Source organism: Hippopotamus amphibius, chromosome 14, assembly GCF_030028045.1.
Source record: "Hippopotamus amphibius kiboko isolate mHipAmp2 chromosome 14, mHipAmp2.hap2, whole genome shotgun sequence".
Classification (NCBI taxonomy): Eukaryota; Metazoa; Chordata; class Mammalia; order Artiodactyla; family Hippopotamidae; genus Hippopotamus; species Hippopotamus amphibius.
This window is the reverse complement of record NC_080199.1, coordinates 75,536,964-75,558,221: the sequence shown is the minus strand read 5'-3', so window position 1 is coordinate 75,558,221 and position 21,258 is coordinate 75,536,964. Positions and strand designations below refer to the sequence as shown.

The following is a 21,258-nucleotide window of genomic DNA, read 5'->3' as shown; positions in this document are numbered from 1 at the left end:
GGCTCCTTTAGTTTCATTTCCTGACACCAATTCTACACATTCCACACTTTGGCTAAACCAAACTACTTACAACTTCTGACCTCGGCATGCTGTTCGCTCCGCCTGGAATGTTCTTCCTACCTTGCTGGTGTGCAGAACTCGCAGCCATTTAATGGCCAGCTCAAGCCAACCCTCAGCTACAAAGCTCTTCCTGATCCACGAGAACATAATTACTTATTCTGTCCCTTACATCACCACGTTATTATTATAGTCACTGTTCGTCGCTGCTGTGGTCAGCAATCACTTGTTTGCCTGAGTTTTCCCTGCAGATTGGATGTCCCTTTAAAGACAGGAATCAGACATGTACACACTGCTGTATTTAAAGTGAATAACCAGCAAGGACCTACTGTAGAGCACAGGGAACTGCTCAATATCCTGTGACAACCTAAATGGGAAAAGAATTTGAAAAAGAATAGACACGTGTATAACTGAATCACTTTGCTGTACACCTGAAACTAACACAACATTGTTAAACAACTCTACTCCAATTAAACAAACAAACAAACAAACACACAAAAACACAGGAATCAAGCCTCATCTCTGTAACCCTAGCATTTGGAGCATGTCTGACACAGTATGTGGTTGATCTCAACAATCAAAGAGGGAATGAATGAACAAATCTCCTCAAATTTCACCTGCCTCACCAAATCCTGACTCTACCCCTAGAATTTTTATTCCCACTGCCTCTGTCCTAATTCAGGTTCCTGTTACTTCCTGATTATCTCTGTCTGTCCTTGCACCTCTCCATCACAAAAGGTGATCTCTTAACAAACAACTATGATTCTATCATCTCCCTCCAGAAAAAAAATGTGGTTCTAGGAGACAGATCAGGCATCTTAACAGCACCTGTCTGTCTCTGTCATTCCCACCCTGACATCCCACACGCTGTGCTCTAGCTGGATGCAGCTCCAAACCACTCACCCATCACGTGTACCTCGCTGTTCCTGCCTCGCTGTTCCTGCTGATCAGGAGAGTGTCTTCCTGCCATTGCTCCTTCCTGTCTCCCTCTACTTCCTCCTCCTCCTCTCACCTACTTGTTCCTCCCCACCCCACACACCACACTCCCCCTACTCTCCTCACCAAGTTCTCCAGGCCTCCTTTGTGTTATACACTTCCTTATCTTCTTAAATAGAAAATACTAGACAAATTTTTATCTAATGATTCATTACCATAAATATCTGAGTCTTCCACAAACAGCACTATAAATGAGTCAACTTTAGTTTTTCGTTCTTCTGCCACCCCCCTCAATGCTTGTCACCTGTTACTCCCCCCCCACTTGTCATTTGTTGCCGCTAATCTGCTCTAGGCTGGGCACCCAGATACCCCAACTTATTAGGAACCATGTGTTAAAAAGGAGCCAATGGTGAGGTTTGGAAAAGGAACAAAGTAGTGGCTTCAGTGCTGCAAATTGGACACATCTACGGTGGTCAACAGTCTTTTCCATCACTCTATCCAAGTGCATAAGACCAAAATGACAACTTTTAAATTTATGGTGAGATATGTAAGTGCCAAATAGATGAGATGAAAGAAATCTGATTCTCACTTGCTAGTGAACCCCCTACTCTGGATTCCACCTACAACCTCTTGATGGTCGTTTGTAGAGTCACCATTCATCAACTCAACTTACTTCTATAGCATTTTACACTTTACAAATTTACAGGTTAGTTTTACTTGTAAATTTGACCTATGTGATTTACCATTCTTAGATACAACAAAGGAGAGAAATTACGGGAAGAAGAAACTATCTTCAAATCATACTATAGCAAAGGGTTACTTCTGGAAATTCTTCCTGTATGACATTCATTTTAAAATATAGGATGTAGGTTGTTAGGTTTCTCAAAGACTGACAGTTCTTGAACTTGTCCTTAAATACTGTGTTTTGTTGTCCTGATAGAGGCCTCCAGCTATGGATAAATTATTATGAGCAGGTCTTAAGAAGTGGTAATAATTATCATTGGCTATTTCAGTGGTTTTATCACTAATATTGAGACATTTAAGCAAGGACAATCTAAGAAACAAGAGATTTCACAATTCTTAACTGTCCCTATATCCTAGCTCTAAATAAAACATAAAATCTAATGGTCTTGTTGAAAGAACACTTCTTAAAATTTTAGAAGTAAATTGTACATATAAAACAGCTACTATCTGACATAGTCACTTTCTACTCCTCCAAAATTTATATATTGTTGTTTCTTTCTTCAAATTTCTCTATTTAGGGAGCTGAGTTAGATTTTTTTACTTTAAATTATCTGTTGCTTAGTAGTCCAATATGAGAAACTGTTCCGTTTCTAGAAACAATCTGATTTAATCTGGATTTAATCTATAAACGATTACATAGACACACACAAACCTTAACATTTTGAGGGGAAAAATTATGAATTAGGATAGATGTTCAACATAATCTCGTTCAAAATAAATTAAACAGAACAACATTTTTCTACAATTACTGGAACCTTATATCATTTGATGTACTAAATACTATATACTCAGAGTTCATCATAACACCTTAGAAATGCATCTTCACTCTTAAGAATGCCTATTGTCTTGACCAGCAGGAAACCTAGTTCAGGAAAAACAAAAGATATGCATATTTCGTAGGTCTTTACTTAAGAAATATAGAAATTTTAAAATTATACTTTCCTTAAAAAAAAAATCAAACAATGGATTCACACAAACACTATTTCATGTTACAACCTATCTTATACTCACATCATTTCTTGTTATTAAGCATATCCTAACATGTGGTATAAATGGCCAATACCATGTGCTCATTACTTTGCTAGATGCTGTGTCCTTCTAGCTATATTTTACAGTAGCTGGAGAAGTACAAAAATACACATGAAAAAGTACTGTGTGGTGGATGTATGTATGGCTGGCTGGATGTGGGGGAGTGATGTGTACAATATGTAAAACGTTTTTTAATCATATAACAACTTGGAATTAGGCTTAGTGCAATTACACTAAGGATATGTATACTATTTTTAAAGTAGATGAAGCGCTATTAACTACTCATATGTAAATAGAAAATATTAGCTGCAGTGTGCTTCAAAATTGAAAAGGGCAGTAGATGAGTCAGTCTTTATACTGTATAATTCACAAATGCCTCAGACTATGAATATCGAATTTCGAAGTTAAAGGAGAAAAAGATATAAAAATATTACTGAGTATATTAACTTCTGATAGAAAAAGAGTTAATATAAGTGAATTATTGATTTTTTTAGAACATTTTCAGGGCCCCCCTGGTGGCGCAGTGGTTAAGAGCCTGCCTGCTTATGCAGGGAACACGGGTTAGTGCCCTGGTCCAGGAAGATCCCACATGCTGTGGAGCAACTAAGCCCGTGTGCCACAACTATTGAGCCCACGCACCACAACTACTGAAGCTGGCGTGCCTAGAGCCCAGGCTCCTCAGTGAGAGAAGTCATGGCAGTGAGAAGCCCGCACACCGCAATGAAGAGTAGCCCCCACTCTCTGCAACTACAGAAAGCCTGTGTGCAGTAAGGAAGACCCAACGTAGCCAATAAAAAAAAAAAAAAAAAAAAAGAACAATTTCCCTCAAACACATATCATCTTCTAACTGCTATCTACCCAGGTAATTGACTCTTTTTTAGTGGGGGGGGATGATTATGTTTATCATTTTAAAATATTTACTTAAAGATTTTAAAGCCATATATTATACCCATTTACATCAGTTAATTATAAATCACTGGCCAACTGGTCAAATAAAAAAAATGAATTACGTCAGACCTTAGTATATTCTATAATTTAAAACTTAGTGTAATATACAGAACATTAAAAACAGTACTGACTGGGATGGGCATCACAGGTGACTTACTTTCTTATGTTTACCTTTACATATTTTCAAAGTTTTGTAAAAGGGCCGTGTGTAACTTGTATAATAAAAATCAAGTTTGTTTATTTAAGAAGCAATGCACAGGGACTTCCTAGGTGGCGCAGTGGGTAAGAATCCGCCTGCCAATGCAGGGGACACGGGTTCAATCTCTACCCCAGGAAGATACCACATGCCACGGAGCAGCTAAACCTGTGAGCCACAACTATTGAGCCCATGTGCCACAACTACTGAAGCCCATGCGCCTAGAGCCTGTGCTCTGCAACGAGAGGCCACCGCAACAAGGGGCCACCGCAGTGAGAAGCCTGTGCACCACAATGATGAGAAGTCTGCGCACCACAATGAAAAGTAGCCCCTGCTCGACACAACTAGAGAAAGTCCCTGTGTAGTAACGAGGACCGAACACAGCCAACAAAATAAATAAATAAATAAAATTTATATTAAAAAAAAAAGAAGCAATGCATAGTCTCCAAATAAATAAAATTATGTATGAAACTGGTCAATGAAGAAGGGGAAAGAAAGAAAATAAGAGCACCTGCACAGGGATGGGGCACATGCGGACAGGTGTCCCTTGCTCCTGGGCAAGTTCGCAGGCGTCCCACAATTCAATGGTGGGCGCACACCGCGGCTGGAGTGTACACATCTTCACGATCTCTCTGGCATGATTACTGCCTTCATATGCCAAACAAAAAGTGACTGTACTTAAACTTTCTCAAAAGTGGGAGGTTTCAGTAACATATCACATAAGGTGTTATATGGGGATTGGTTAGACCACAAAGAAGATTCCAGAGGAAGGAAATCAAAGAAAACGGCAATTTCCTACTACAGGAAGCTCCCTATCTCCATAAATGATTTGTCCACACTAAGAGAACACCACTCCATGCAGCCAGGCACACAACTCTGACCAGAACCTATCCTTCCACACCTCCCTGGGATAAATAAACTGTGGAGGTCCAGAATTAGGCCAAACACTTAAGATTAGTGCCAAAAGAATTCATTCAGTTGTATCTTATCTTTTTACATAAAAGGGACTCACCAGGTCTGTGGAATTCTATCTGTGAAATGGTCTCTAAGACCTAAGGGTCCTATTTTGACCCTCTCCATGCCAATGAAAAGCCTAATATAACAGTCAAGGGAACATCTTTGATCAACTCAAAATGGTTATGAGTCGACATCATACCCATATGATGTTATACTCCAAACACTGACTTTTTAGCCTCTTTACATCTCAGATATAACTGCAACCACCTACTGTTACTATTCTTGAACCATTCCAGTCCCTCTAGCACTCATCACCAACGGTCCAATGACCCGTAATTAATCTGCACCATCACCAGAATTCCCACATTTCAAATAATGTTGCCTAACTACTCCTATTAAAAACATATATAAAGTGTACATATCTATATATATCTATATATCTATATCTATAAAGCTACCAATGAGGGCTTCTGCTAAGCATGAAAAAGCCAGGTTTTCGAAGGTAAAGGTGTTAAAATGGTGGCTGTCTATTTTATTCCAAGTTAAATAAATCTACCCATATACAGAAACAGGAAGAAACTTCTTGGCTTCTGAGAAATTTATTAGTCTCTCAAAATATTATATGAGGATATTGCTTCCGAACGGATCTAGCATTTCATGGTCACTGATATTATACTGTAGTCAATTAAACTGCGCCCAACAAATATTTACTGAGTGCCCACTATGTGCTAGGCTGGGTACCTGGCAAATAAAATTGAGTACCTATCCACAATTCTATTAATTGAACAGATTTAAGTCTGTTTATTTAAACATATTATGTATGTTTCACAATAGTTTTCAAGAGAACAGAATTGATCAAAATTAGAAACAACAAAAGAAAAGCTTCAGTTTTATTTGTGGCTCTTGGCAGATAAAATGTTTTCAATGTATACCCTTTGCATTTTAATTCATTTCACTCGAGTGTGGAAAACAGATGTTCAAGTTAAAACGGTTATAAAAGAAAATCTTTGGCTTAGAGAACAATCTTAAAGCAAAGGTCAGAAATCTATTACATAAAAATATTTTCAGTTAAATATTTATATACTTAATTTTACTTATAAGTTGTGAGGATGCCTTTTAATTGACATGATTATTGAAGTTCTAGTACACAGAGTTTACAGATTCATTATCATTACAAACTTTCTACTTTTAACAAAGCTAAATCAACTTCATTTCTAAAAACAAAAACAAATCCTAAAGGAAGAAATGGTGAAAAGGAAAGGATCCTATGAAGGTACATTAAACATACATGTAAGGGCCAGCCCTAGAACAATTCTGTCTCATATATTTTGTTTTCTTAATCATTTTTCTCCTTTTCTATGTCCTTTCCTTCCTCCATTTCAATATTACCTTCTCTACCCTTATGTATTTCTTTTTCAAACAAAACTTCTTTAAGAAAATAAATCTCAATCAAGCGATCAGTATATGATTCATGAAAATTAATATACTACCTTGTTCTAAGGACATTTTTATATAACAGAAAACAAAGTGGCACATTAAAGGAATGAATCTTTAATTAGTTTAAGATACCGACAAAGAAAAACATTTGAATGGAGCTGACTTAACAGGGAGACTTCCCAGCAAACTCATAGTATAATATATAGATAGATGGCCTCTTTGTCAAGTTTAACCTGCCTGCATGAACGTGATTCTCTATAGGTACCTTCCTCCCCTAAATAGGCATTTTTCCCTCAAAAATAATCAGGCTTCAGTCAGCCTTCCTGTTTTTTCCACTCTCAATCATAAAATTCTCTATCATTAGATTATTGCTAGAGGGAAAAACCTGTAAGGCCTGATTATCAGAAATCAACCTGTCCCATTTACGGATGGCCAACCTCCCTAAAACCACGTCTTCCTAATTTCATGATAAAGTAAGGCACCCAGTCAGGTCAATACTCTAAGAAGATGGTCCCTTAGACACACTGCTATCATACACACACGGAGAGGCAAACGTTCAGCATAAGGGTGTCAGGGTTAGGTGGACTACAAGAACAACAAAGGGAAAAAGAGGAATTTCCACTGTAATCATTTGGAAAAGTTTCTTAGAGAGGCGCTCTGGCTCAGAAACAACAGGGGGTCTCCATGGGAAGTTATGGGAGCCAAGGGACAGGAGCTTTAAAGAGAAAAGGTGTTCTAGGGAGAGCTGAAGCATGATACGTGGGTGTACATGTGTGAGGGGGTCGGGGGACAGACTGATGGACTGTGGTTCAGAGAGAAGGCTGGAGGGATGGCTACGCCACTGGAGAGTTCTGACTCAAGACTTGATGTGCGCAGATCTGTGTGTCTGGTATAGGTAAGGGGTACGGCCATAATGAAGGAAGTTATTACACTGGTCAAGATGAATAGTAGTGAGAACTTGAACTAGGGTATAATGTCTAGAAACAGTCAAAAGAAGAGTGAATTTGAGCAGCACTTTATGATGTAGAAATTAAAGAAAAAAGGAGCAAGAGGGTGAAAGAAGGGATTAGCATACCAAAACCATCACAGACACATGCAATAAAAAAAGACCTGTAAGTGAACTTTTCTCATATTTCCCATCAAAATATACCTACATTCCCTATAATTCAATGTTAGTTTCTCAGTCATAAATAGAAGAATTTCCTGGTGTTTCCCAAGTTTACTGTCCCATTTAATATTTTACTCTGTGAATTATATTCTGTTGAGAAATAAACTGTCTTTTAAGATTTACAAAAATAAGTCCATCCTCAGGAGGAGATGTAGTGTGCTTTGAACAACTAGGGCTCTGGGCTGTACCATCCATAAAGCTTCTTCCAGTGCAGACACTCCTGGAAGCACTGTAAGGAGTAGAGGTGCAGGTGTTTAGAGGAGGGGAGTCTCACCATTGTTTAAAACTAGAAGGCAGCAACCATGGTCAACACCTATGGAACTAAGGCCCACACCTGCCCGAAATGTCAATGCCCAATAACCTAAAGGAAAACACAGTGTAGTCAGAAAAAGACTGAGAGGCAGGAGACTAAAATGAGAACAAGTGAAAGGAACAAGAACATGTGACAGGACAGAATACTGGGATTTTTATGGTTAGACAAAAGGTGATGTGACTGATGTCATAAAAAGACAGTGTAAATTAAACAGGGACTCATGAGGGCAATTTTGACATCTAAAAGGAATGGGTTTCAGGAGATAATTATAACAGCTAATATTCATTGAGTGATTACTTTATATCAGGCATGGTATTAACTAAACTGAGGAATTAGATTTAATTCTCATGATAATCCTAAATTTGATATCATAGCATTCCAATTTTTCAGATGAGGAAACTGAAAATAAGAAATATTAAGTAAGTTGCCCAAGAGCCCAAAGCTAGATGGAACCACAATTCAAATCAGGAACTCTGACTCCAGAGCTATAATTTTTAAGGTACATACTGTACTTAAGTACATAAAGTAAATATGTAGAGGTTGCACACACCAAAATATGTGCATACCCATATACATATATATATATATATACATATTCAGGCATATACACAAACATACAGGTAAACACACGCATACAGACCCATAGGAAAATAATTTATCTTCTGTTGTTAGCATCAGGGAGGCTAATTTTCAGAAGAAAACACATACCACTATTTATAGAAGGGACAAAATGCTTCTTACATGGACCTAATTTCTTAATCTCACAGGAATTTCCCACAATTTTTTTTCATTTTATTTTTTACTGTGATAAAATGAAGTCTTAAAAATTTGACATTCCGGGAATTCCCTGGCAGTCCAGTGGTTAGGGCTTCATGCTCTCACTGCGGAGGGCGCAGTTTCAATCCCTGGTCAGGGAACTAAGATCTCAGCAGCCACGCAGTGTGACAAATAAATAAATAAATTCCTTTTTACATCCACAAAATTCAAATAACTTTCTGCTTCTGCATTCAGATATCAAAATCAATTTGAATAAACATAAAACCATATAGCGTCTCAATTTGAGCTGTCCATCAATCTCTCTCAAATCTTCTCGGAAAACATTCACTTATATTTGCCATGGGGCACAAAATTTTTACAAAGCTCTGAATGCAACTTCTTAAATAAAAGGGTATCCAGTTGGCCCTCTGCAGAGGCAGGTTCCACATCTGCAGGTTCCACATCTGCAGATTCGGATGGAAACTAACCAACGCCGGATGGAAAATATCCAAGAAAAAAATTCCAGAAAGTTACAAAAAGCAAAGTTTGAATTTGCTCCAAACAGGCAACTATTTACATAGCATTTACATTGTACTTATGACTATTTATATAGCATTTACCTTGTATTAGGTATTATAAGTAACCTAGAGATGATGTGAAGTGTATGGGAAGATGTGCATAGGTTACATGCAAATACTACGCCACTTTGTATCAGGGACTTGAGCATCCTGAGACTGGTATCCTTGGTACCTCGAGGGGCCTGGCAACAATCCTCTGCAGATATGGAGAGACTACTGTATAAATGCTTTCACTCTGTTTAAGGCTTTCTTCCTAGGCCTCTAAGGTACAAGAGGAGACTTTATGCATTGCAACAACACTGCCATGCAAGGCCATCTACTACTACCTTGTATATTAATGTTTCAAGATCTATATTCCTGTTTTTTGTTTTTGGCCAATGGCTCTGGGTTATATAATTTGGGATACAATTGCCTCTATCCCTACTAGCATCCTCAGTGCAACCTGAACTTATGATTCCTAGCTAGAGAAGTTCACTTCCCTTACAGACAATGTAATTATGTTCTAACAATGTAAAGGTCAATTAGCAATACTTATTTACCAAGCATTTATTAGGAAAGAAAATAAATGGCAGACGATACAAATGGAAGCAAACAACAAAGGCATCTAGTAGAAACAGAACAGCCCTCATGCTTTAGCAACTCTTTTGCTCTCCAGCAAGCTATTTTAATAAAAAGGAAGAGCTTCAAAAGAATACCAGAAAAAAAGTGAATAGTTAACTTTCCGTCAAATTAAATTTTTACACTTGGGATCTCAAACTAGAGAAACACAGATCTAAATATTTAAATTTCTGGGTCTCGGTTAACAGTGGCAGCAAATATCACCCAGAGACTATTACAGCAACCCAAACAATCTTTTGGTTTCTGTTTCCATGGAAACCATCTAAAGGAAGAAAACCTAACAGTAAAATGTATTAAAAAAAAAAAAAAAAAAAACCCACTTCATCTTGTTGACCCCTTTCAGTTTACTAAACACGTCACATAACAGGAACATAAATTAAGCAACGGAAAATTCACAATTCATTCAACAAATATTTGTCAATCATGCTGCATGCCAGGCACTGTGCTGGGGGCTGGGTCACTGCGGAGCCCTCACAAAGCTTGTCTAGTACAAAGACACTAAGCAGCCAGGGACACAAACATACATAAGCCAGTGAGAGTACATAATGCATTATTAGGAAAGCATAACAAGGAGGGTCAGAGTAAGCTTCCCTGAGAACGTGCTGTGTTAGCTGAGACTTGAAAGTCAAGGAAACAGAAAGAAAGCTCATCAGAGGGCTTGAGGAAAGCTGAGAAGTCGGCAGAGATACGATTGATTCACGAAGCGCCATGGACAATGTTAAGGACTTGGGTCTTTATACACGAAAAGCAGCAACTGAAGGGTTTTAAAAAGGAGATTGATGAGATCTGTATTTCAAAAACTTATTCTGGATATACTGAGCTAAGAATTGAAGAGAAGACTTCCCTGGTGGTACAGTGGTTAAGAATCTGCCTGCCAATGCAGGGGACATGGGTTCCATTCCCGGTCCAGGAAGATTCCACATGCCGCGGAGCAACTAAGCCTGTGTGCCACAATTACTGAGCCTGTGCTCTAGAGCCCGAGAGCCACAACTATTGAGCCCGTGTGCTGCAGCTACTGAAGCCTGCACGCCTAGAGCCCGTGCTCTGCAACAAGAGAAGCCACTGCACTGAGAAGCCCGCGCACAGCAATGAAGAGTGGCCCCTGCTCGCCACAACTAGAGAAAGCCCGCGTGCAGCAACAAAGACCCAATGCAGCTCCCCCCACGCCCCCAAAAAAGAATTAAAGTTTGAAAGAATGGAGGAGTCCAGTTAAAAAGCCAGTAGAGCAGTCCAAGGGAAAAAAGATAATTTGAACTAGGATGGTGGGAGCGTGAAGGGAGAGATCTGAGAGATTCAGAAGGTTAGATAGATGAATTAGACATTGTGGGGGAGTGAGGGTGAGAGAAAAAAACATCTGGGTAACTCCCAGGCTTTTAAAACAGAAAGCGGCAGTGCCATATGCTAGGGTCTGGTGGAGGAGAGATCATGACACAGTGTATGTATTTAGCCTGTAAGAGACATCCACCCAAACAGGGGTGTCCAGGTCTGGTGATGAGAGGACAGGTCCGCACAAGGGAGATATGTTCGGGAGCTACTAGTATAAGGAGGTACTGAGGCTACGGAAGGTAGGTATGAGGCCGTCTAGGGGGCAGAGTATAGAGTGAGAAAATGGTAAGGACCAGTAAACATCAATACTTACTGGTTTCATATTCTGACTTGTATTTTGTAACAAACATTCAATGTGGATTGTGAAATATAGCTCAAGAGTAACATAAAAGAGTATAATTGATCTTGATCTTATTAAACATGCCAATCTAAATATTTTGCTAGCGAAACAGAATCAGAATGATTATCAGGCAGATAAGGACCAAAGAGATTCCTAAATCATATTATAAGACTGAGATGATATAAAAGAGTCACAGAAGAAAACTATTTGGGGGGAGTGTCTTCCTTCATGATTTGACAAAATATATACCTGGTTGTTTCAGATACCATAACATATTCAAAATCAAACCCAAGATCATTTTCACCAAAACTCAGTCTCCCTCTAGTGAATGGGCTCACCAGCACTGGCCACGCAGGCACGGAAGTCAGAAACTTAGAGATCATCTGTGACACTGCCCTCTCCCTCACCTCCCACATCTGGTCCTTTATCAAGTCCTACCAATTTCTCTCTGCATAATTTTGTTCTGACTTGACTTTTACTTCTTACTACAATCCTCACTGTTTTCATTTCTCCAATCCACACATTTTCCTATAGTTCCTTTAAAGTGTAATGTGCTATTCTGACTAAAGACCTCTGCAAATATTCCACCTGCCTGGAATACTCTTTCCCACTATCTTCTCCTAAATAACTCTTTGTCTTTCGAAATGTGATTCTTTAAAAAAAAAGAGGGAAAAAAAATTCTGTATGGCACCCAAGAGTCTGGTAGGTCCCCTGCTATATGGTCTCATAACGCCCTATACGTTTCTCACTAGCACTTATAGTAATCATTTGCATGATTATTTAATATCTGTCTTCCCCATGAGACTGGAAGCTCTGCGAGTCCTGGGCCTGTTCAGCATTACAGCCTGTGCACCAAGCACACTGCTTAGCACAAAGGGAATGATCAATATTATTTTCAAAATGCGTCATTAATTCTAAACCACTGATAAATTACCCAGTATACAGAAAGGAGAGAAAGAATTTAGGCTAAGTTTCTAACTCCAAGTCTTGAGCTCTTAAACCTTGTGTCACACTGACTGCCTCTCTAGGTTGAGACAGGAGGGGCTTGGTTGACAAAGAAAAAACAAAGGGATCAAGGGTCTAGATCAGCACTGTCCAATGGTAATACAATGGGCAGCATATATAACTTACAATTTCTAAGAACCACATTAAGAAAAAGGAAACAGCTGATATGCATTTTAATAATATATATTATTTAACCCAATATATCCAAAAGTATCATTATCGCCATGTAATTAATATTTTTAAAATTAATGCGGTATATTACAGTCTTTTCCCATACTAAGTCCCTGAAATCCAGTGTGCACTTTATACTTACAGCACATCTCAACTGGGACTAGCCACACTTCAAATGCTCAAGAAGCACGTAAGGCTGGTGGCTGCTACACTGGACAGCAGAGATACAGGCGTCCATACCTACGTGAGGATGGAAAGTGTATCTGACAGAGAGAGTCCTTCTCTCAAAGCACTGACCATCTAACCAGCAGATAACCGTTACATAATGATAGAGTCATGGAAGCCTAAGTATACTATCACTCAATAAGAAAAGAAGCCCTGAAGCAAGGGCTATACATGCTGGGTGATGCACACTGGGTGGGCGTCTCTGTGCAGGATGCTTCAGGCTCCTAGTAGAGTGAAGCCAGAGTTGTCACTCAAATGGCAGTTATTACAATGATTCATATTCACGGTTCTACAAATTCTGCCCATTTACATTTCACAACCAAAAGCAGGGCAGTATACAGTGAAAATATTAAAGCCTTCTAAATTACTAAAAACAATTTAGTTCCCCCCCCCACATCTAACATTGTATTCTAATTAAATTCAAGGAAAAGACTGCCTTTCCCCCACCCCCTTTTTAGAATAAAGTCCACATACTTAACACTTCTCAAAATGAAAGCTACTCTAAGAGTGCCCACTACAAACATTAATACTGTAAAGGTACAACATATAGAATTGATGAACACTGTAAAATGCACTAAGACACTTCAAATCAGCAAGCAGGTCTGTTAAACAAGTAATTTTTCATTCGTGTAATTTTTACTATCATATTCCCATCTAATAACCAAGCTTTTTAGCAAAATGTAAAATATACCAAACAGCTATTCTTCCATGGTTGTACTATATTTGCTAGATCAAAGGAAATTAGAAAATGCCCCAATTTCTCTTAAGCCATCGTAAAGAGAACTGAATTTTTATCATGTTTAGCATTCCCTTTAAAAAGGAATAAGCAACACAGTCATGATTTATAGTTTAAAAACAAAGTTCAAAGAATCTTCTTTTTTCTATAATCATATTCAGCAGAGAAAACCTCTGAATGGTAATATTCACATGTCCTTCAAGAGAAACTATTTTTTTAAGGTAATGTAATTCAGGTGAGACCAGCAAACAAAAGACAACTAAGTTAAATTTCAAAAAGTCTAGCAACTTAACACAAATTCTGAGCTAATTTAAATCAAGGTACAGAACAGTATGTGTTTAAAAATGTCTGTCTATATAGATACACACGAGTTTATATGCACAAAGCACGCCTAGAGGGATATACAAAAAACTCCTAATGGTAGTCAACTCTGGAGGAGCTGGGTGGCTGGAAAAAAGGAGTGCAAGTCTCACACTTCTTAAGCATCTATTTGTACAGGCTGACTTTTATGTGTATGGGGGTATATACCATGGCGGGCGCACGTACAAAAGGAAATAAAGTAGGAGGCAGAAATTCTAGCAGGCAAGCTTGGTTCTCACATGAAATTAAAAAGCTAGGCGAACAAACAAGATGTCCACGTCAAAAATAAAACAATTTTATGCAGCACTAAAAATGAAGCAGTATGCCCAAGATGATGCTTTTTCTGCTTGAAAAATAAATAAGTAACAAGCCTAAATATTACATATCATATTTATCTATAAAGAGACTTCACACCCTAAAAAAGGGAAAGATGCAGTTACTGCTGCATAATAAGAATCTTTTTTCGGGACATATAACACAGCTTATACCTATTCTATTCAAACTCTTTGAAATGTCCAGGGTTGTAACACTTTTCTAAGCATCAATTTAACATACAGCTGTAATAACACCAGCAGATACAAATTTGTGTTTTCTTGCACTTACTTGCATTACCGCTGCTCAAGGGAAATCTACTATTGCATTCTTTGTTTCTAAAAATGCACTACAACGTCAACTGATGAGTCATGGGTCACACTCTAAATTTTTAAGTACCAAAGAAAGCAGGGCACAAAAGTCTTACACATCAATTGTATAGACTGTCTCATCAGCTGAGTTACAAATCAAGAGTTCTTTATAAGGTGACACAGACGATAGTTTTTTGAAGAGACGTGAGAAACTTTAAAATAAAACTGCAAGGATTGATAAAGTCATTTTCCCTTGGTCCCTCTCCTAATAACTGGTAGGGCTTTGTTTTTCTTAATTCAGAACATACGAATACTAACTCTTGTTGAGATACTGACAGGTACAAACTAAAAAAAGTCTCAGCTTCATGCAAAGCCAAATTATCTGAGAAATGATTTTCTGGATGCCTTGCCTCTTCCCCTCCTTCCTTCCTTCCTTCCTCCCCCCTCCCTTCCTCCCTCTCCCCTCCCTTCCTTCGTTCCTCTCCCCTCCCTTCCTCCCTCTCCCCTTCCTTCCTTCCTTCCTCTCCCCTCCCTTCCTTCGTTCTTCTCCCCTCCCTTCCTCCCTCTCCCCTTCCTTCCTTCGTTCCTCTCCCCTCCCTTCCTTCCTCTCCCCTCCCTTCCTCCCTCTCCCCTTCCTTCCTTTCTCTCCCTTTCCTTCCTTCCTCTCCCCTCCCTCCCTTTCTTCCTCCATCCCTCCCTTCCTCCTACTTTTGCTATTTAGTCATTTCACTGAGGAAGAAATCTCCAGGAGAGGGTATGAAAGGGCAAGAAACAGAGATAGTGCTGTTTGTGTCTTCCTGCCAGGGTTAGCTAAGGTTTTCCTGGTGAAAAAGACAAACTAATAGCTGAAATAGCTGAATCTGAGAACGAGCTGCAGATTTTAGTCACCGCTATAACAGATGGCTGAGATCCAACCACACTGTCTTATTTTCTTCCTATCATTTGCCTTTGTCCTTCTCAATGATCTGCTCACCTGCCCCCACCAGCATGTAAACTCCATAAGAACAGGGATCCCACTTGTCTTGTTCACTGAAGAGTCTCACCATCTAGAATGATGCCTGGCATATAACAACATTCAAGAAATATCCAGTGGGGAGAAAAGACACATAATTATTACTTCGCTATCCCCGCAATCACAAAGATGCTGAAATTTGTTTTCTCTTGAGACTGCTCTTTACCTACAATTTATAATAATAATCATTAACTTTTGCCTTGCCACAAAACTCTCTCTGCTTATGCTTTATCATTTAAATATCATATGTACATCAAAATATAGCAGTTGTAATGAAACTGTACTCTGATTTATCTCAATGTCTGCTTTTTTCAATTTTCTATTATCAAATAGATATTCTTTAAGATAGAAATGTTACTACTTTAAAATTGAATTGGAAATATTAAGTACATTAAGCTTTATCTCCCAGATAGATATCTTTCCATAAATTCTAGTATACTTTGAGAGCAATTTCATTGTTTTTTTATTAACAGAGCAATTTTGTTTTCAAAAGTTTCAAGTAACCAAAAGAGTAATTCTTTACAGACACATAAAGAATGCCGTACTATGAGTAAGCACTTTAGAACTACTTAACAGTCTACTTTGCTTTCTTCCAGGACCAGGTTTGATTTACTGCCTGCGAATCCAAACTGTAAAGAAAGAAAATTAAGCCATGCTGTCACACTTGGAAAGACTAAAATTACACTGAGCAACTTGATAACATGTAAACCTTTTATAAGAAAAAAAGTTAATACACATTAGTTGAAGGCTGAGATTTTTATCATCCTTCTGTATCCTACAAAATGGATTCATTACAAAAAATTTTAGTCCTTTGTGTAAATAGCTGGCATACCATTAAAACTCACCATCCAGACTCACAGGATAAATCCTGAAAGCTTTCTTAACGTTATTATATACCTTCAAAGGTGGACAAATCATTCAAATATGCTGACAAATATATTCCACACACCTGGAAAAAGAACAGGTCAGAGACCCAGAAAAATTACATCTATTTTTAACAAACTCTGAAATTAGTCTATTGAAGTATCAATTAATGTACCTCATCTATAATGAAAGCGCAGAGCCTAAAATTAGAAAAATTAATGAGATTAATTAATATTTCATGAGATCTAATTGCTACAGATACTTTTGAAATCTTACTAAATGGCCCTGAAGGAATGGTCTTAAAAGGCAGACTACTGACCACACGCATTACCTATTTAGTAGGAGAGACACAGGATGCAACCACATGCAGTCTGAACCTGGCTTCTTCCCAATCATCTTATTTTTTAGCTTCAGCTAGCCCTAGACCACCGATTGTTTTGGTGTCTCACAACTATAAGAAACAAAAAGGAAGAGAAACTCACACTAGAACATGCTACAGTTGCCCTCTGAATAACGAGTGGGTTGGGGTGCCAGTGCCCCACCCCCCCCTGCAGTTGAAAACCCATTAAACTTTGCGGTGGGCCCTCAGCATCTGTGGTTCCCCAAGCGCAGGCCAGGTGGTACCGTAGCACTATTGAAAAGAAAAATCCACATATAAGTGGGGCCACACAGTCCAAACCACTGTTGTTCAAGGGTCACCTGTCATTGTGTCATTAATCAATGTCATGCATTCCCCCCAAATTAAAACCATTCCATGTATTTCAGACCTTTCCCTCTTATTCACATAAAATCCCAGAAATATGTTCAAAATATTTTGCTTGGACCCTTACACCATATCCGAAATCTGACTCAAATGGATTTAAGAAAATATAAAACTCCTAGAACAAAACATAGGGAGAAAGTTTCATGACACTGGATTTGGCGGAGATTTCTTGAATAGGACACCAAAAGCATAGGTGACAAAAGCATAGGTGATGAAAGCAAAAACAGACAAATGGGACTATATCAAACTTACAAACTTCTGCACATCAAAGGTCACAATCAATGAAGTGAAAAGGCAACCTAAGGAACAGGAGAAAATATTTGCAAATAATATATGTGACAAAGGGTTAATAGCTAGAATATATAAAGAATGCCTACAAATCAACAACAAAAATAACCCAATTTAAAAATGGGCCCAAAACTTGTTAAATAGACATTTCCCCAAAGATGATATACAAGTGGTCAACAAGCACACTGAGAAGATGCTCAACATCACTAATCATCAGAGAAACACAAATCACTACACACCTGTTAAGATGGCCACTATCAAAAAAACAGAAAAACAAGGTTGAGGAGGATGCGGAGAAATTGGAACCCTTGAGTACTGTTGTTGAGATTGTAAAATGCAGCAGATATGGAAAACTATATTGGAGTTTTCTAAAGAAATTAAAAGTAGAACTACCACATGATCCAGCAATCCCACTTCTGGGATTGAAAGAACTGGGATCCAAAAGCATTGAAAGCAGAGTCTCACATTCATTGCAGCACTATTCACAATAGCCAAGAGGTAGAAACAACCCAAATGTCCACCAACAGATGAATGGATAAACAAAATTTGGTATATACATACAGTGGAATATTCAACCTTTAAAGGAAGAAAATCCTGCCACATACTACAACATGGATGAACTGTGAGATCATTATACTATACTAAGTGAAATAAGCCAGTCACAGAAAGACAAATACTGTATGGTTCTAATTACATGAGGAATCTAAAGTAATCAAATCCACATAAACAGAAAATAGGATAATGGTTACCAGGGGCAAAGGGGAGGGGAAAATGGGGAGCTGTTGTCACGGGTAAAGAGTTTTAGTTTTGCAAGATGAAAAAGTTCTGGAGATCCGTCGTGCAACAATGTGAATATACTTAAGACTACTGAACTGTGCACTTAAAAGTGGTTAAGACGGTAAATTTTATGCTTTGTTTTTTACCACAATAAAAACTGAAGCAGTATAAAATATTTTTTCATTATTATTATTTTGATAAGGTTCCTTTTACTTTACCCACTGAAAATTTAGCATTTGCATTGAGATAGACTACATGTGTAAAATACAGTTGAGTCCTAACACAAGTTTGAACTGCGCAGGTCCACTTACACACAGATTGTTGTCAACAGTAAATGCTACAGTACTAGCTGCTCTGCATTTGGCTGAATCATCAGATGCAGAGGAACTGTGGACAGGGAAGGCTGATTATAAGTTACATGTGGACTTCTGACTGTGTTGGAAGGTCAGCGCCCTCAACCCCACACTGTTCAAGGGTCAATCAACTGTATAACCAGATTTCAAACACGTAATATAAAAAAAGTCAAGTATCTTATTAATAATTTTATATTGACTACATGTTAATACATTTTGAATATACTGCTTTATATAAAATATTAAATTTCAAAATATTTTGTTATGCTTTAAGAATAATAACTAGAGTGGCTGTGGGGTCAATGGAGCATACTTACAAGTGAAAAAGCCAGCAGGGAGAGAGATTAAATAGAGAAGGGAGTTAACTGATGAAGCTCTCCTAGAAGAGACTTTGAAGGATGGGATCAAGGGCACATGTGGAAAGTGAGCCTTCAACAGACCTGAGACTTACCTAGACAAGCTGGGAAGGGGACGGACTGAAATCTGCTAGATCAAACCAGATCCTCAACAACTTACCAGATTATCTGCAGGCTGCAGAAGTGGGGATTGATAAAGGGTCTGTGAATGATGAGGGTCTAGAATAATCCGTAAGTGAGGAAGAACAAGATCCTGATTAGGGCCAACAAGGCTCACATGACCTGGCAGCCCTATCTACCTCCCAGGCCCCATCTCACACCACTCTTCCCCAGCTCTCTACCACTTCACCCTCCTGCAAAGTGCCATCCACCTCTGACTGCTTCCTCTGAGAAGGGTTTATGTGTATAACATCTACTCAATCAGATATCTGTGCAAAGACAGCTTCCTCAGGGCAGCTTCAGGGGCACTCAGCTCCCCAGGGACTCGGTTAGTTCCCCCTGTTATATCCCAGACAACACCCCATGCCCACTGCTACCCAACAGAAGCAGGATGTGAACCACATGCGCCACTTTAAATGTTCTAGTAGCCACGTAAATCAACTCTTTTTAATAGTTTATTTAACTCAATATGTCCAGGATATCATCATTTCAACATGTAATCAATATAAAAAAATTACTGAGCTATTTGAATTATTTTACCCTTTTTGCTACTAAGTGATGTGTAGTGACGCAGCACATCTCAGTTTAGACCAGGCACATTTCAAGAGCCGCACATGCAGCTGACCACACTGCCGGACAGCACAGCCTACACTACACATGTCTTCAAAGCACTTACATACTTTGTAACTATGATGTGTGCTAGTACTGGATGAAGGTCTATCTCCTCTAGAATGTAAGCTCTATGAGGACACCCCTGCCCGCATGGATTCTCACTCAGTAGGTGCCAAATAAACATAACTGACCAGAGGAGTGCAGGGGAGGAGCTGTCTGAGAGGCTACTCCCTGCACTGAGGGCCTGGCCTTCTAACTCAGGGAGAAGTGGAGTTACTCCAGCAGGGCTGTCATCTGGCAGGCACAGAACACAAGCAAGTGCAGAAGAAGCAAAGGTGCCAGTGAAAGCATATTCCAGGTGCTTAAATATAGATCCCACCGATGTTAATACCACAGAGAATAGGAGGTGGGGTGGCATAAAGGGATTGGCAAACTGTCTCTGCCCGAGGAAGGGCATCGAAAGAGCAAGAGTGGGTGTGAAGAGTGGGTGGAAGGACAGGCTAGGAGGCTGCAGTCTGAGAACAGGGTATATACATACAATTTAACGTCACTAATGTGGAAAACAGGGGGGGATGTCAAAATACAGTGGAAGTGAAGGCCATGGAGCTGAAGAGCCAAGCTACTAGAAGTCAGAGGTATTCGTCACCCTGCTCTGAACTGATGTGGGGTGGCCATGGTGGGCTGAATAGGGATCTCAGTTCCTCGAGCGGGAATCGAACCAAACCTTAGCAGTGAAAGTGCCAAATCCTGACCACTAGACCACTGGGGACTAGTGGCTAGAAGCAGGGCCATGGCTCTTGTCTTCATTGTAAAAAATGAGTTTTAGCAAAGAGATGGAAAATAGTGAAACAGGCAAAGTGTTTATTAGATAAGTACATGTGGATAGACACATGAGCGGGCCCAGAGAAAGTGCCACACGCCTTTGGGGTGGCTGAAATTGCTTATATAAAGGGCAATTTTCCAGATCTTTTGTTTTCCTCTGGCCAATCATCTTGCTTTGATCCCTTACTTGGTCTGACTCAGGGCCCTCCTTGTGTGCACGTGTATCTTTCAGCCAAGAGGGATTCCAGCGTGAGGGTCTCCGGGAGGTTGGCAGGACATATTATGGGCTAGCGTCCCCTCCCCTGAGGTCCCTTTCTGCACATGTGTAGTCTGACAGGTCGCCCTGACCCCAGGAATGAGAAATACGTGGCCTCCTTACCTAAGCAGGGCTGAGCCCTTCTCTGCTCCTGCCATGACTGTTATTTGGAAGTGACCACAGGAGACAAAGTCCAGCTGCTTGTCCTGTTCCTGTTATTATCTTTGTCTCAAAGCGTAAACAGGAGGCTAGTCGTAAATGTCTAACCTGGGGCCGGTCTATCTCCTGCCTTAGAATGATTAACGCGGTGACTGAATGTCTTTTAAGATTTTAAGTTCTCCAAGGGCAGAGACAGTGTTGATCCCATCATGCACGCTTAAGTGCTTGCTGAATATAATTAAATTGGAAGTCAAACTGCAAACATTAAAATCATGTGGAAGAAAAGTCATAATAAGACAAATAAGTAGAACTCC

General features: G+C 39.2%; 1 protein-coding gene across 6 annotated transcripts in view; it reads right to left on the bottom strand.

Moving 5' to 3' along the window:
- The window catches only part of LNX2 (ligand of numb-protein X 2), an 83,842-nt gene that overhangs the window by 56,399 nt on the left and 6,185 nt on the right, over positions 1–21,258 (bottom strand). The window contains exon 2 of one of the 6 annotated variants that reach the window (XM_057707853.1): positions 15,497–15,569. The exons of the other annotated variants lie outside the window; for them this stretch is intronic. The gene's annotated coding sequence lies outside the window, so the exon portion shown is untranslated. The remainder of the gene's footprint in view (positions 1–15,496; positions 15,570–21,258) is intronic. 6 annotated transcript variants of the gene reach the window in all.